Source organism: Pollicipes pollicipes, unplaced genomic scaffold (assembly GCF_011947565.3).
Source record: "Pollicipes pollicipes isolate AB1234 unplaced genomic scaffold, Ppol_2.1 Scaffold_4002;HRSCAF=4701_pilon_pilon_pilon, whole genome shotgun sequence".
In the NCBI taxonomy this organism is placed as follows: Eukaryota; Metazoa; Arthropoda; class Thecostraca; order Pollicipedomorpha; family Pollicipedidae; genus Pollicipes; species Pollicipes pollicipes.
The window spans coordinates 5,612,130-5,629,629 of record NW_023596420.1 but is presented as its reverse complement, the minus strand read 5'-3'; positions in this window follow the sequence as shown (position 1 = coordinate 5,629,629).

Below are 17,500 nucleotides of genomic sequence, written 5' to 3'. Positions count from 1 at the left end.
AATGACCACTGGCTGTCGTCACACACAGCACGGCGAAGGTCACGCTCAAAGATATCTTGTACACTTAGAAGCATATCTTACACACCAGAACACCAGGATTGGGCTGGAGGCAAGTGCATACTATAGCAGGAACGGAGCACGTTAGTTCAATGGAAGAACATCTGCAGATCAGGATATCCGGAGTGGGAGGTCTTTTAGCGGTCCCGAACCGCGCAATGTCGATGGGGCGATGGTTCTCGGTACTCGTGTACACACTCACACGGCCACAGCCGGACTTGCTTGCGCCACCGACGGACGGACAGCCAGATCTGTGATCTGTCCGTCAACACCACTGTCTGCCTCACCACCACTAACATTGAGGTGATATAACGAGCATCCTCCCGAGCTGACAGCAACAATGACAGATTACCAGGCACACTCGCGGAGGCACCAGCGTCCACTTCAGTCAGAGTATCTTTCCAAATGTGGAGCGAAATGACACAACGTCCTGGACTTAAACTGAGTGTCGTGTGCTCGCAAAATTATTTTTGATTTTGTTTGGCATTAGTGAACAGCCTGTGTCGTGATTGTAAGCCTGCACAAGCTTTTATAGTTCTAATTTGCAGTTGGTGACGTCTACAGGTCAACAGCAGTTGATGCTTGGAGGTTTCTTATCACGCCTGGTCATACCAGGTCATAGCCTCAAAATGCATGCGTTTATTGTTGACTTACAACGGTGGAGCTCGTCTTTGGGAAAATTTGACTTTGACCAAGGCGATCAGCCATGATGTCTTACTCTGTGTTCAGGTGAGATCCCACCACTCCACACCAAGCACGCGAATCGGAAAAATTCAAAGCTATCACTGATAGACAAGGCCGAGGATGAGCTCAGAGAGATGAACCGTGAGAGAGCTCACTGAACCTCGGTATCGCTGGGCCTGGACTAGTGCTGCCCTCTGTGGAAAATGACCCGGACGGTGACCAGAAGGCTGGTGGGGGAAGGGGAGTAGGACGTGTGGAAGGCCTTGTCGCGAATGAACAGGAATACGCCGTTCTTTGTGAGCTGTTGCCTTATCTGCAAAAGACAGGTGCCCATCAGGTGAAGTGCAGACAGAACAGGCATGACTCTTAAAAGTGGTACTTAAGACCATGGATGTCTGTGCGATGTTTGTCGAAATTTTGCTATGCATTAAGCCCCTCCCCCTGTCTCACTGCCATCGGGTTGAAGTTGCTGCATCGCCAAAAAATAAACAGTGATCTCTGGCCGGCGGGCTGCTTTGCCACACCCCTTCTTGTATTAAAGTAAAGGCAGACTTAAATCATTGACAAGGATCAAGAGGGGAGCGGCGTTTGTTAAGGAGAACCCTGCCCCCCAACCGTTGAGGCACATCGGAGCTGCTGGACGCAGACTACGACACTAGCCCTGTTCACAACGCACAAATCGTGTAAGCTACTGAGTTCTTACCTTAGGTGCACATCTATACTCGTACGGAGCAAGAACAGATTGAACATTTTGAAACCAATGTGGTGATAGCTATGATTTGGGTCTGATTCAGACCTATATGGCCATTGGCTGATATTGCACCTGCCTTTATATCCTGTGAATGTCCGTGTAATGACGCTATTCGAATGATGGTCAGCATATTGCATGTAAAAACCAACACTGTTTTGTCTTATGCCGTTCTGTTACAAAAGAAAGGTGTAGCTACTGTCGTCAAATTTAATTCGAATCCCGTCCATAAACATGAGTGCAAGACACTTGTGACAGGTAGCCAAATCTCCTAGCAAACAGATTTGTCAAAAACGTTTAACTAATGATAAACAGCCATAAGTAACACAAAGCAGCAGCATTCGCGTGTGTTGGGTAGTAATGATAGAGAAAGCACCACTGAGATAGCAGCCGCCCTGTTTGACTCGGAGTCACGGCCAGCTGACTCTGCCCTCGCTCGCTCTGTCCACTCAACTGGAGGCCAGAAGGACCAGGTTATCCAGGATCCAGCGGACGTGCGGCCGCACGGGTGCGTATGACACCGACACGCCCGGCCGGCGGCACTCCCTCTGCGCTGGCCGCACGCTGGCCATGCCCATCAGGAAGTAGGCCGAGCCGAACTGGGCGGTGGCCACCAGGGGCGCGCCCAGGTCGGCCACGCACGGCGTGCCAGAGCCTAGACAGCGGTTTGGCTCGCCGTCTGCCTCCGACAGCAGCCGGTACTGGCACGGCCCCGGGCCGTCGTAGCTGGTGTTGTACACGGCTAGCTTCTCTTCGTCCATCACGTGTGTGGTGTTGCTGCGCTGGCGGCTACACTCGCAGCAGGTGGCAGCACCGTCGGCCGCCGGCTGCCGCCCGTTGCGCAGGCCCATCGTCAGCGCAAACAGACGATGCGGCTGGTGGCGTAGTGGGAACATGGGCAGACAGATGGGCATCACGCCGTGACCCAGCGTCACCGGCTGCGACAGCTGTACCAGCGCCACGTCGAAACGGCTCGGGTCGCCGCCGTGCTTGTCAGAGTCGGGGTGCACGGTGAGCGAGTGGACGGCCACGTCCTTGGCCTCGGTGCACACGGTCGGGTCGTACCAGAGACAGTCTCGCCGGCTACTTAAGTCGTATTCGCCCAGTCTGACCGTGCTAAGCATGTAGCTACGGGTACGGAGTGCGCAGCGGGCCGACGTGATCACGTGCTGATCGCTGATGAGGGCGCCCGAGCACGAGAAGACGACGCGCCCGTCGGTTCCTGTGAAGCCGAGCGCCACCAGCCACGGGTGGTCACCCACGACGGGGAAGCCGCAGCCGACTGGGCCGCGGCTGAACTGTGACTCGGAGCCGCTGCCGCAGAAGCGCAGGTCGAGCCGGCCGGGCTGCTGCTTCGTCTACCGCTGCTTCAGACTGATGCGCCGCTCACTAAAGCGCCGCCGCTTATCAGCGGATGGTCACGTGATTTTGACGTTACGGCCAGCGGAACGTCCAGATTCAGATTCAGATCATATGCAGGGGCTGTACGAAGTTTTCCCATACAAGCTGAGCCGTTGTCAGGAAAAGATAGAGCAAGGTGGTGGTAGAAGTCCAACGATAGTAGCAAATTTCGATAATGACTGCATGCACACGAAAAGATAAGCGCTCAGTGCGCAGAGATAAGCGCACAGCGCTCAGTTGTACGTGGAGTACTTTCCGCGAAATGACATACTTCACTGCGTACTTTCTTCCCGACTCATTTGACATAATGCTATTTATTTCTGAAACGCTAGCACAGATTACTCTCCTATCGCATCAAACGTATACAATAATTGTTGTATTGCCGTCACATTACTAAATTCACTTTCGTATTTCGTCACAGAATACAACGTCAATGGCATCTCAAATCTGCATCGATCTTAAGTCGTTGACCGATGCTGGAGGATGTCCATCCCTGCTATCAGTTGTCCTTCCCGGCCTTTATCTTCCATTATTGCTATCAATCTAGAGAAATGTGAAACTGATGTCACTTTGGGCCCCTAGAGGTGAGGCGAGGTCAGGACTGGAGCTACCACTCCTGTCTGTGTCCAGCGCGATGATATAACACGATGCTCAAACAACAATGCGGTGACGACTGCTGTGGACGTGCAGTCTTGAGTGAATCTTATAACTGCGTTACGAATCATGACTCGTCTATTCCCATATATCAATAACTCTTGCTTAGTATGGGGCATAAACTTTCAAGGAAATTTTGATGGGGCTTGCAAGGTGTAGGGGCACCGTGCCAAATAATCCCAGGAATAAATTTTAGGGAGTCCGTACTTAGAAGTGCATGAATATTGCAATGCTCAATGTTCATAGAGGAATTAAACACCAATCAATGCAATAAAAATGCATTCCCGTTTTGCCATGGGACCTGTCCAAACCAAAAACCCTATAATCACCAATGATTAGGATATGTTTCATGTTTTTCACAACCCGCACCTGTCGAAAAAGCGGCTTTATACCAGACGTATGGAATGCAACTCAAGAGCGTTTGTAACTTAACAATTAGTGCAAAGCTATCCTCAGGCAAATAGGATTTAAAATCATCTTTGCTACAGGGCGAGTAGTCCTCATCTGGTCCACTACATTAAAAGCATTACTTACTCTGCATCGTCATATCTCATTAATCTTTATAATAAGGAATTTTAGAACGCATGTCACTCTTAAATGGTGCTAGCTCCTTGAATCAATTCTGCAACAAGCCCCACTTAGTTAGGTGATCTTACCAGAGACAGCAAAAATACTCAAACAAGACCATGGCCACCCGAGCCCAGCACCTTTGACCCCCGTGTATGCGTCCTATGAACTGGCATGACGAATGCGAACGCACCCTCTGCGATGGTCTAGTGGGCAGTCATTGCTGACCTACCCAATGACTACGCTCAACATTCTGTTTAGCTATGTACACATGCCTTGATCTGGTCCTGCAAAGTTTGTTTCGCCTTGTACGAATATTTTAACGCTTGGCAAGGAGTACCATGAATTGTTCTTAATGTTCCTTGGTGAAAGTATGGTTTTGTACATTGCTTGGGCACTGAAACGGGCTCTCCTGGTAGCTTTTTCGTGGGTGACGGTAAGAAAATGCTATTTGACCGTATATCGAGGGTATGCTCTTAAAGAGCTAGTTCTGCATCAGACGCAATGCCCCACTGCCCAAGACTGTTCCTAACACTAAGATATAGTGAAGTAGCTGTTTAATGTTACACAATACGGGGAAACGGGGCTCTACTTGGGAGCTGGCAGCCTTTACGTCAGCATTATTAGCGAAGACATCACGTGAGCACATGGAGTTTAAGAGGAAACGGAACCAGACTGTGAGCTATGATTTCGCTATTCATAACGCTGATGTCTTTTTCTTGATTTCATCTAACAGTGTATCTGGAAAAAGTGTAATTACAACGCTTGGACTTACAGCGTTATAAGTAGAATATGTTTGCACATAAATAAGCAGATGTTCCATACAGATTTTTTAATGGGATCACATTGTCAATGCGCGAATTCTTATGATCTTAAAACTACCAGGCGATCTAGATTCGTCAGTGCGTTATGGTTAAAACTGTAATCGTCCGGCAATTTTTGGGGGTTACTACCGAGTTGACCTGCATCATTTCCGGAGGTTTGGTGACACCATGGCGGTTTCTGGCACCCCAGACAATTGGGACATTGCGTCATCGTTCGACGGTGATACGGTCCTGCTAAAACGAGAGGTCAATGGTCCTAATGGTCACGTGTATATCCCGTCATTGCCCGTAGGTGTTACTGACTGTTCAACGAATAAAGAAGCGGTACTAATCAGCTTGGTATGATCCACCGTGTGTGGGCTGGGTAAAATCCACCGAGTCATTTACAGCGTCCAGCTTGGCTGCTAAATAGCCACTGGAATTTCCCTAGACAATTGAAATCATCTAGCAAGAATGTCCAATAAGCGATTGCATGTTTGACGCGCGTGCTGGTGCAGCCTCATGTGTGCATGAATGGAGATAGCTGCTAAGTAGCTTCGTGCGACCTGCAACCCCGCCCGCCACGCCCCAAACTGAATTCACTGGATGTCTGAACGGGATGGCTCAAGCTGCGTATTTGATGGTGAGCAGGCAAGTCTCTCCCAGAGGATGTCAAATCTTCTTCAAAATCCTACTAATTTTCTAAAGATAGCTCACAACACATACAGGCGTTAAGTGCCATACAAACCAAATAAGGCCCATAAAAGCAATTTCCATGGTGGTAGTGGCCGATAAAAAAGATACGCACAGAATGCGTGAATTTTTCCGTGCACCCCCAAAAGGTCGAAGTTTTACAATTGTAGCACACCATACGACAAATCCATCAGGCCGAAAATTACGCCAGTGCTTCTAGAATTATTGGGCAAGAGCGAATTATGTCTACCCTACCACGTACGTTACCAGAAATCATGACATCCGCTAGACATCGTGGGCACGGAACGTGGGCATTATATTTCACTGAGCTTGTGTACTTACGCCACCGTGATGAGCGCCATTTCGCAATGGCGTGACAGCCTATGCATGCAGTTATGCTGCAACAAAGCTCCAAATACCGACTATCTTTGTCGACTTGCTGTTAGCCATTGGGACCAGCGGTGGTAAACCCTGTCGACTTTGTGGATAACGTTGGCGACAAAAATGTGTATATCCGTGCGAAGCTTGGTGCCGAAGCTGTTTTTGGACAGTAAATTTTGGTGACGGCCGAGACGAAATAATGCAGTAGCTATGCAAAACTGAACATGGGTCTCCATACACATATGTTATGCTTCCATGGTGATAAATGTCGTCACGCAATACGAGCAAGCCTTTTCGTAAAGCCCATTTACCGTACTCTACGGCACCATGGTATCTTTTCTAGGTTTCATTCCATCCCGACGACAAACATACCTTATGAGTTTTAGTTGGTCGGCCACCTCGGTGTCAGATTGGCGACAAATCAGGGTATTTCCTATGGCCCGGCCGGTCGGCCGATTTGCATTTTTAACGGCTGACCCTTAGTGTCCTGAACCAGGCAGCATGAAATACTGCAAAAATCTAGATATGGGGGATTTATTGGCGGCAAGGGCATATTTCAATTGTTGCAATGCTACAGATATGATATGGGAGGCGGCTTTCAGTATAATGCAACTTTGCAAATGGCATTCGCATCGCTGTGTTATGAATACCCGCCTAGGGTTCAATTTTTGGTCTTACTTCGTTGGTGGTGCCGCGATTCAGTAACATCTCCTCAGCGAGGAGACGCATTGACAGTTCAGGGAAGTCGGCGGAATGATCCGACCAGGGTAGAAATTGACATGTGATTATCCAAACCGCCTTTTCAAGACACCGAAAATGCTGTTGACTCACTAAAGCAGTCACAAGCAGCGAGCCTTCTTCCTCTGAAAACAACCGCGAGTTTGATGTTGAATTATGATGGCCTTCCTCATGCAGGGGAATAACAAGAGGTGATGGGGGTTCTGAAGCACCAATTTATGTCATTCTTGCTCTTGTCCTGATTGAGAATGGTTACCAGTCACGTAGATCTTCAAATCAGGGGTGCTCCTTCTCTCTTCTCAGTTCAGGGCTCCAACTTTTCACCTCCCCCTCCCCCCCTGCCAAGTTAATGAAGGAGTATGCTAATATGGGAGGAATCCATATTTTGGAGGTGCATGGTGTAATTTTTACTGCTCCCACACCTATCTTCAAAACTGTTCACCTGCTTGAAATGGAATAATTTCATAAGTGTTTTTATAGCAATTATTCACAGTTCAACCTGTTGCTAACATGAACATTGGGTACTGAAAATTTATATGATAGCCAATTATGTAGGTCACGGGGAGGCAGTGAAAATAAAGATTGGAGTGGGGTACCAAATGCAGGTAATACGGAGGGGTACAGATTTCATTGCCATCTCTCTTTTCACTAAGAGTTTTACTTCGAATATCAGGAGGTTTTATAGTGTTGTGATCCAACAACCCCATGAGGTCAGTGAAAGGTTGACATGCGGTTGTCTCTGAGGACAGTGTTGGCTATTTCCTGGCAATAGCACCCCTACTGTAGCAGGAAAACTCAAGAAGTCATTCATCCTGCGGTGCTCATTCATATGCATATTTTCTTTGCACTTGTGAGCATGATACTGCAAGGATGCAAATTTGGTATGTTTTATTACTGTTTTTGCTAGCATTGAATTGTAGAGTTGCCAGAATGGAGCCATTAGCATAATCGTTGCATACATTAAGCGCAGGTTGTGAAGGTAGACAGCCCACCTTATATGCAGCCTACATTGATCGTAGCAATCATAGTTTGTGTGGTGGTGGCATAATGACAGGTGTCAATTTTTTATGCATGATTGGGGGGCAGCAATCCATGGATCATGGTCAATAAATAAAGCCCACCGAAGATTCTTTGTGTTATAGTTAGCCTTTACTTATATATTTTTGTAATTTTCCAGCTAGAAACGTTGGTCTAGGGGGAGAAATCAGCATTGAGGAGGGCCAACCCAACATAAATATTGGGCAGCGCCCCAGATATTAAGTTGAATTGATATTCCTGCATTATACGTTACAAACATCGTAGATAACCTAGATTCGCATACTACATGTATGGAAAAGGCAATTTTGGCTTGCTGATTGGATTTCTACCAATTTTTATGTTCGTAAGGAAATGTGTCACTCTGCTGAAGCAGCTGATGCTTTCATGATCTGAAATGCAGATTTTCACACCAGTAAATATAAAAAACAAATAGAGAATGACGGCGGCCAACAATATTAACCCTTACCCTGATTCTCCGGTTTTCATAGCGCGGACTGGGGGAAGCAATTCCTTGACGTTTGCAGACTAAGAAAGTTAAAGTCTCGCAAAAAAACAATCTAGCAGTGAATTGCCTTCAACGAGATCTCACAATTGGTAACGAGCCTCCGGTTGTTAATTGACTCCACTAGACCAAGTGTAAGGTCACATTTTCCTGAAAACCAAACTACATCAGCTTTTAAAGCGGGGTGTCCCCTGTTTAATTATAAGTACAGTGGCATGTAGTTGTAGTTGTTTTGAGCCTCTACTTATAATGTAGGGTTTCGTTCATGTAACAGTGCCAACGTTCCGCGCAGTTCGCAGAGCTGTCGCTTGCCGCACGCCGCACCCACCGGTCTTGGATCGCCTTGCAACGCTCGTAAACAAACCGCTATTGTGAAACCAGAATTGCTAGGAACACGTTTTTGAGTGAACACGCGTGCAATGGATGTCCCGGAGCCTACTAAGGATTTGAGCGAATCTGCACAATATGCCGCACTGGTATTCTAAGAAAATCGCAAGGGGTGGGTGGTGTCGCATCGCTCCCCCCCCCCCCCCCACTCCCCCCTCTTGTCAGGGCGGGTAACTTGTTCAGAAAGTGCTGGCCGCCTGACGTGAAGTTACATACAAATTTCGATGTCATTTACTTGTTGAAACACGACAAAGGCGCCCACTAGGCAAAACATGTCGTGACAGGCTTGGAGCATGCCTACGGTATGGTGGATAGTTTGATGACGTTGAGATGTGGCTCAATGCGCACACATGATTTTCGTAACGGGGCATGGCCTCGTGGAGGCCCGCATATTTGACGTCATTCCCTGTGCTGCTTGGCACTGGTTCGAGATTATCCATGCATTCTGCTGCCCTGGCTATCGAGGCCCTTCCTTTTTTTTCGCGGTCGAGGAAAGCAAATCCAGCCGTAGATCAACCTTAAGTGCATGTCCCAAAGGTGGAAGAAAAATCGTGTTGTGATTGGGCTATTTCATTAGTCAAGGGCAAGTGCACCTGCTCTCCTAGCAGCAGCACTTTTCCTGACAATTACTGAAGTACAGTGTATGATTGAGTATTTCAGTTGTGAGCATGATATTGAAAACCGCAGTGATGAAAGATAATTACGGTGACAGGCTGATTGTTTGTGACGTTACTGGGTATGGACCGAATGTTTAACATTTAACTTAACATTTTGCCATATGATATCGCATTACCCTACTGGCGACAATTTTTCCTCCAGAAATTTGGTCGGCAACAAAATCTACACTTTTATCATCAATATATGAAACATGGACCCAGTCTACAGTAATTGGAGCCTTCAGTGTGTGAAATATGGACCCATGAATGGTAAAACGCGCCTACTGGTAAAACTCGCCGGCCGGGTGGCTAAGGTCGGCGACAAAAATGTATATTTTCACGCGAGGCTTGGTGCCAAAAACGCTTTCCACCAACAGTTTTGGTGACGGCCACGACAAAACATCACGGCACACATTCCATAACCTTACATAGGTTTCAGTGGTAATATATTTCCCCCACCACACCAAAAGCATTTTCGTAAATGCCCTTTACCTTACCCTATGGCCCCATGGTATCTTTCTTAGATTCCATTCCAAGCCGGCGACAAAAAAATCGTATGATTTTTGGTTGGTCGCTCGCTTCGGTGACAGGTCGGTGACGAATCAGTATATTTCCTACCGCTCGGCGGTCGGCCTATTCGCTGCTTTTAACAGCCGACTCTCAGTGTTCCAAACTAGACGGTAGAAAGCGCTGAAAAATATCTAGATATGGCGATTCATTTGGCCGCGGGAGCATGTCTCAATGCTTGCGATGCCTGTGAGATATGGGAGGTTGGCGGTGACTTTCAATGCACTGAGGCCTTGCAAGCGGCATTCGCAATGCAGCTTCATGAATACTTATTCCTACTGATTATTCTTACTTAATTATTCAGGGTTCATTTATGGCCATTGCTGACTTCATTGAGTGACAGTTCAGAGAATGTCGGCGAGATGATCTTAAAAAGGTAGAAATTGACCTGTGATTATTCAGACCAACTTTTAAAGACACAGAAAAGGCTGCTGACTCACCGCAGCAGTCTCAAGCACCGAACCTTCCTCCCTTTGAAGAGAACAGGGTGTTCGGCGCTGGAGGCTGATGTCACTCCTCCAGGAAAGGAATGACGGGAGGTGAGAATGGCTCTGAGGTGTCAATTTATGCTATTGCTGCTTTGTTCCTGATTGAGAATAGTTGCCAGTGACACGAATCTTCAAATCGGTGTTTGTATCTACCTCCTATTCCATTCATGCCTCCAGTCCGCCCCCACCCACCCCCCACCCCCTCAGTTTGCAATAAGTGTGCCAACTGTGGGGAGACATGCATATCTTGAGGTTGGGGCAGATCCAGGATTTTGTCAAGAGGAGCCACTCAACATTGTTAAGAGCTAGTATGGCGTTTAGGCGCCCTCCCAAAACATACTTGAAGTCAGGCCAACAAATATTAAGGCTCTTAGTGTATTATTGTTATATGGAAGCCCATCTTACTGTACGCATCCCTAGTAAACTAGGCATGCTGCATATGCACACACTTGGAACTTTTCGTCAGCTTGAGATCATGGTGAGTCATTTTGGGGCCAAATTTTCGGAACAAGTTGGCAAAATAACCTAAAGTTGGCTGCTAAATAATATTAAAATCAAGCACGAACTTGATTCCAAACATATTTACCGCTAGCCGGCTGGTCGGTGTGATCAGCTAATGGCTGATGACTAGTGCAAGGTTTTTGCTTTGTTTGTTATGTGTGGCCACAAAATATCCTAGCTTTAAAAGCTATGATATAAAGCGGATAACAATGTCATGCACAAGCGTGATGGATGTTACAAATTGAATAACCGACCGAAATATCACAAACGACGTCGGCGGCACCTAAAACTGTGCGACAAATGCGTGCAAAAATTCATCGGCGCATATCTGACTGCTGCTCTAAGACCAAGGCACCAAGGCCAGCAGCGACGAAACCTGAGCGATCATGGGTGTCACGGCAGGCCAACAAAGCGGCTTCCGTCAACTAATATGGGTTCCTCAAGGCAAGCGAAAAAACGCAAGACCAACGTGATATGCCCGTAAACGATCTGAAGTGCCCCCGGCTGGGTGACATACAGGACCCCAGCCAGAGCAGCAGCCAGGGCCCTTTGAGCAAAGGGGCCAGTGGCGCGTGCGCACCCAAGACCAGTGCGCGTGAGTAAGTGACCTGTGCCATCAAGAGTGCCCAGGGAGGTAGACGGAAAGGACCACGATGGGATTGAAGGGTCCTCCGCAAACGAGATCTAGGGGACAGAGCCCAAGATCAATGTAGAGGCTCCCAGAGCATCAACTGGTTCAGTGCCTTATCTTATATTGGCCCGAACAACAGCACAAGGCCCTCCGGGCATGTGGAAAGAACCCGAGACCAACATAAAGGACCCTTGAGTAACTGAGTGTACCCGGACACATGGGACCCCAACAAAAGTGTATGGAGCCTTTCGGGCAAGTGGGGAGAATGCTCGGAGAGCCCCCTTCTATCAAGAGTGCCCAGGCACGTGAGCAGATCGTGCCATAATAGCAGCGTAGAGCCCTACGAAAAAACATGCAGAGATCAAGAATAACGCGGAAGCCGCCTTAGCGATTAGATTGACCCGGCAAGTGGATGGATAGGGCCCTGGCAACAGCGCAATGCCCCCGGACAGGGTAAAAAATTTGTCTGCTCACCGGCTTCACTTTCACTTGTGACTTTTCTTGGTCGTCTAGAGGCCCAGAGGCGTCAAATTGTGTTGTGTTTTGAATTTGAAAGCTGAGTCCGTTCGCCTGATCATGGGGGCCCCTTCAGAGCCTAGGGGTCCCCAAGGGGCACAATGGGGAGCACATTTCGGTGTCCCCCCCCCCCTTTCTGGATCCGCCATCGGTCCGAGCAGTTTGATAGATGGTGCCCCGACAAGAACATAGGGCGATCCATTCAAATAAGAAGTACCCAATGCACAATATGGTGGGCTCAGGGATGAGGGGATAACCTACCCGAGCAGGTTAACAGATGGGGACCCCTGACAAGAGCGCAGGACGCCCCGTTTAAATAAAAAATACCCGACACAATGTGGAGGTCCCCAAACGGTCCAGTGCACCCGAGCAGGTTAACAAATAGAGCCCCTGACAAGAGCGCGGGACTTTCCATTTCAATAGACAGTAAAGCTTAATGTAGATGACCCCCGAACGTTCAAGTGTGCCAGAGCAGATTATCAAAAGGGGCTCCGACAAGAGCATGGTGCCCTCCATTCAAGTTAGAAATAGCCACGACATAATGTAGGGGGCCCTTTAACGATCAAGTGGGCCAGAGCAGGTTATCAAAAGGGGCCACGACAAGAGTGTAGGGCCCTCCATTCAAATACGAAGCACCCAAGACCCAGTGTGGAGGGCCCCCGAAAGGTCGAGTGTACTCGTGCAGGCTATCAGATGGCCTCTGACAGGGGCGTAGGGCCCTACATTCAAATACCAAGACCCAGTGTGCAGCGCCCTCGAACAATCTGGTGTTCACGGGAAGGTGAACAGATGGCCCCCCGACAGGTGCGTAGGGCCCTCAATTTAAATGGACAGCGCCCAAGGCACTCTGTGGAGGGTCCCGAGCGATCAAGTTTGCCCGAGCGAAGTAACAGATGGGGCTCCGACAAGAGCATAGGGCCCCCCATTCAAATGAGAAATAGCCGCGACACACTGTAGAGGGCCGCACAACGATCGAGTGGGACAGAGCAACTTTTTCAACCAGTCTCAGTCTAACGCAGTCCTCAGTTGAGCAACCAACAAAAACAGTCTCGTTAAGGAAGCCGCGTGATGGAGGCACTTCCACTCAAAATGCTGCAGAAAGCACTCCAGTTGTATACAACGTCACATGCGATCTCGAGTAGGGGTGTGACAAATCTGATATTGGGCGTCCTGTTCTATACCATGGGCTAGCAAATTAATAGAGATGTTCTTGTGATCCAGGAAGGAGCTCCTTAGATTACTCGAGAGTTTTCGAGAGACGAGTTTTCCGAGCCCGATTAAGTAATATCTAGCTGCTATCAACACTGCTATCTATATGATGGCAGTGTCGGACTAACCGCTAGAGTAATCCAATGAGTGCAACAAAAATTTGTCACATGCAGTTGTATTAAAAACGACATAGCGCGCAGACGACAATTATCGTCACCACCACTTCGATGAAAATGAATGCATATCACCGACGACAAACAAAAATATGTTGGTTGTGAGTAACGGTAAATCAATGACATAATAATAATGTAATAATAACTAACACATAACATCGTCTTTGGCACGTAATGGGTAGCAATGTTAGAGATAGCAGCCGCCCTGTTCGACTGGGAGTCACCGCCAGCTGGCGCCCTTTTCTCTACCCTCGCATGCTCTGTCTACTCAGGTAGAGGCCAGCAGGGCCAGGCTGTCCAGCATCCAGCGGACGTGCGGCCGCACGGGCGCGTACGACACCGACACACCCGGCCGGTGGCACTCCCTCTGTGCTGGTCGCATGCTGGCCACACCCATCAGGAAGTAGGCCGAGCCGAACTGGTCGGGGGCCACCAGGGGCGCGCCCAGGTCGGCCACGCACGGCGTGCCAGAGCCTAGACAGCGGTTTGGCTCGCCGTCCGCCTTCAACAGCAGCCGGTACTGGCACGGCCGCGGGCCATCGTAGCTTGTGTTGTACACGGCTAGCTTCTCTTCGTCCATCACGTGTGTGGTGGTGCTCCGCTGGCGGCTGCACTCGCAGCAGGTGGCAGCACCGTCGGCCGCCGGCTGCCGCCCGCTGAGCAAGCCCATTGTTAGCGCAAGCAGACGATGCGGCTGGTGGCGCAGTGGGAACATGGGCAGACAGATGGGCATCACGCCGTGATCCAGCGTCACCGGCTGCGACAGCTGCACCAGCGCCACGTCGAAACGGCTCGGGTCGCCGCCGTGCTTGTCAGAGTCGGGGTGCACGGTGAGCGAGTGGACGGCCACGTCCTTGGCCTCGGTGCACACGGTCGGGTCGTACCAGAGACAGTCTCGCCGGCTACTTAAGTCGTATTCGCCCAGTCTGACCGTGCTGAGCATGTAGCTACGGGTACGGAGTGCGCAGCGGGCCGACGTGATCACGTGCTGATCGCTGATGAGCGCGCCCGAGCACGAGAAGACGACGCGGCCGTCGGGTCCTGTGAAGCCGAGCGCCACCAGCCACGGGTGGTCACCCACGACGGGGAAGCCGCAGCCGAGTGGACCGCGGCTGATCTGTGACTCGGAGCCGCTGCCGCAGAAGCGCAGGTCGAGTCGGCTCAGCGCCGGATGGTCGGCCAAGCCTGGCAGCAGCGTCGTCTGCCGCTGCTCCAGACTGATGCGCCGCCGGGCCAGGTCGGCCCCCAGCGCCGAGCTCACCGCCAGCAGCAGCACTGTGCACCCCCGTACTCCACACATTGCTGGCTTCCGTTGCAAACTGTGCCGCTCACTCGAGCGTCGCCGCTTATCAACGGAATCGTATTTGGTCACGTGACGTAGACGTCACGATCAGCGGAAATTCCCGGCCAGACTGCTGGACGACTGGCCTCGGCGGGTGTGCTGTGCGACCGCCAGCTTCATGGCATCACGAGGTACCGACCAGAAACAACGCACAGCTTATCTCGATTAGTTCTATGAACTCTGTTGGAAGCCGGAAACCAGTGGCGAGGGAATCGTGGCAGTTCATTTTGCCGAAGGTAAGATGTAAAATGGCCTTAGCAGATGTAAAATGACGACAGCAGTTTGGCTCTCTGGTGTCACATGGATGTCTGGCCTGACCCAAACTTTTCATTTCACCTACGCGTGATCAGACTTGACGTTTACAACTGCATTGGTTTCGGCAGCATGTTAAGGAGACGTGCCTTCATCCCGCGGCTTCAGCGATGGGAATGTTTTTGTCACGTGCACACCGGAGGACTGCGTACCATTCGGACTGGTCGGAAGATTACAATGGCGATGTTGCGATGCCTCACATGGATAACAGGGGCTTACCTTAATTCCACCTTTAAATCGCATCAACTCCGCATTGATAACGTGAGTACCTCATCGCTACGCCGCTATGACCTTAGCCGGTAATAACGCAGCTGTTGGTCTGAATACAGTCGCAGCCATGCTCTGTGTATAATGTACTGTTCCGCTACACAGACTCCACGGGCTCCAATGGCTGGCAGCAAATCGACAACGATAGTTAATATTTTGTGCTCTGCTGCCAGGCTGACTGTATGCATGGACTGTGATACCCTAGTGGAATGGTTCTCATCATGGTAGCGTAAGGACACAAGCTCAGGCAAATCTAGCATATCCACGTGCTGTGCCCACGATGTCTTGCGGTATGGTAAGTTGTATGGGATGGGAGAGCAGCGGCAAGAGGGGTTAGATTTCGCCATTCCCTAATATCTCTAGAATCACTGGTGTGATTCTAATCCAGGTGGATTCTCAGATCGTGTGCTGCATTTTCAAACAGCTTTCCATTTGAGAAGTGCACGTAAAGAAATATAATCGTTCTGTACGCATCTTTCATCATCCACCGCCACCGTGGGAATAGCTTTTTATAGAACTAATTTTGGCTTATTAAGTACTAAACCCCCGCATGTGCTGTGAGTTATTTTGAAAAATCGGAACACAGAAGCAAAATGACCGCTGCAGCCAAACCGCCCCTGAACTTTAATATCATAATCATCGAAAATCGAACAACATAGTGATCGCTACTCACGGAAGGTCGTTAAGTGTCAGCATCAAGAGACAAATATTTTGTATACAACAAACGAAAAGGGTGAGCAGCAGAAGCTGGATGACATAGAGCTACAATGTAAGCATGCCATCAGGTCCTCATGGTCTTGTTTGGATCGCTGCGCTGAATTTTGTCCATAGCGTTTAGCCGGTGTGTCGGGATGGACAACGGCACCATGGATGCATCTATTTGCGGTACCTGGCTTGTTTTTTGCGTACTTCTCGCCACTAAACAGTTGACCATCAGGGACATAGCCAAGGAGGGGAGGGGAAGATATAGGCCCCCTCTGAACCGAGAGGATTGCGTTAAATGGTGAGTAATTTAGCAAAACTTTGTGCAAATTTGCGGACTTTCACACGAATCTGGACTTCCGTTGAAGAAAGACTTAGGCTACGTGCCCGCTCACCATCATGCACGCAGCTTGAGCTATCCCGTTCAGACGTCCAGCGAATCCAGTTTGTGGCATGGCGGGCGGGATCGCAGAGAACACGAAGCTACTTAGCAGCTATATCTATTCATGCACACATGGGGCTGCACCAGCACGCGCGTCAAACATGCAATCGTTCGTTGGACATTCTTGCTAGATGGTTTCAAGTGTCTTGGGAATTTCCAGTGGCTATTTAGCAGCCAAGCTGGACGCTGTAAATGACTCGGTGGACTTTACACAATCCGCGCAAAGTGGATCACACCAAGCTGATTAGCACCGCTTCTTTATTCGCTGAACAGTCAGTAACACCTACGGGCAATGGCCGGATACGCACGTGACCATTAGGGCCATTGACCTCTCGTTTTAGCAGGACCGTATCACCGTCGAACGATGGCGCAATGTCCCAAATGTCTCGGGTGAAGTAAACCGTCAGCACAGCGTCCCCAGAGCTCCGGAAATGATGCAGCTCAACCCGGTAGTAGCGTGCAAAAATTGCCGGATGACTACATTTTTGGCCATAACGCACTGACGACACGATACGAAGATGCTTAGCAGCTATCTCCATTCATGTACACATGAGGCGTGCACCAGCATGCGCATAAGACATGCTATCGCTGGCTGGACATTCTCGCTAGATGGTTTGCAATTGTCTGTGGAAATTCCAGTGGCTATTCACCAACGAAGCTGAACGCTGTAAATGACCAGGTGGATTTTGCCCAGCCCACACACCGTGTGCGCCGATAAGCCGAATGGCTCGTTTTTTATTTGATGAACAGTCAGCAGCACGTATGGGCTGGGGCCGAATGTGCACGTGACCATGCAGGCCATTGACCTTTCGTTTTACATGACCACATCACCGGGGAACGATAATGCAATTGTCTCAGGTGCCGGAAATCGTCATGACGTCACAAAACTTCCGAAAATGATACAGCACAGCCCAGCAGTAACGCACAACATTGCCGGATGGCGGGAAATAAAATAAAATAAAAAAGACAAAAATTGACCATGTCTGGACAAAAATGTACTACAGTAAGTACGTTGATAAATCCAGAGTGCTTGGTAGTTTG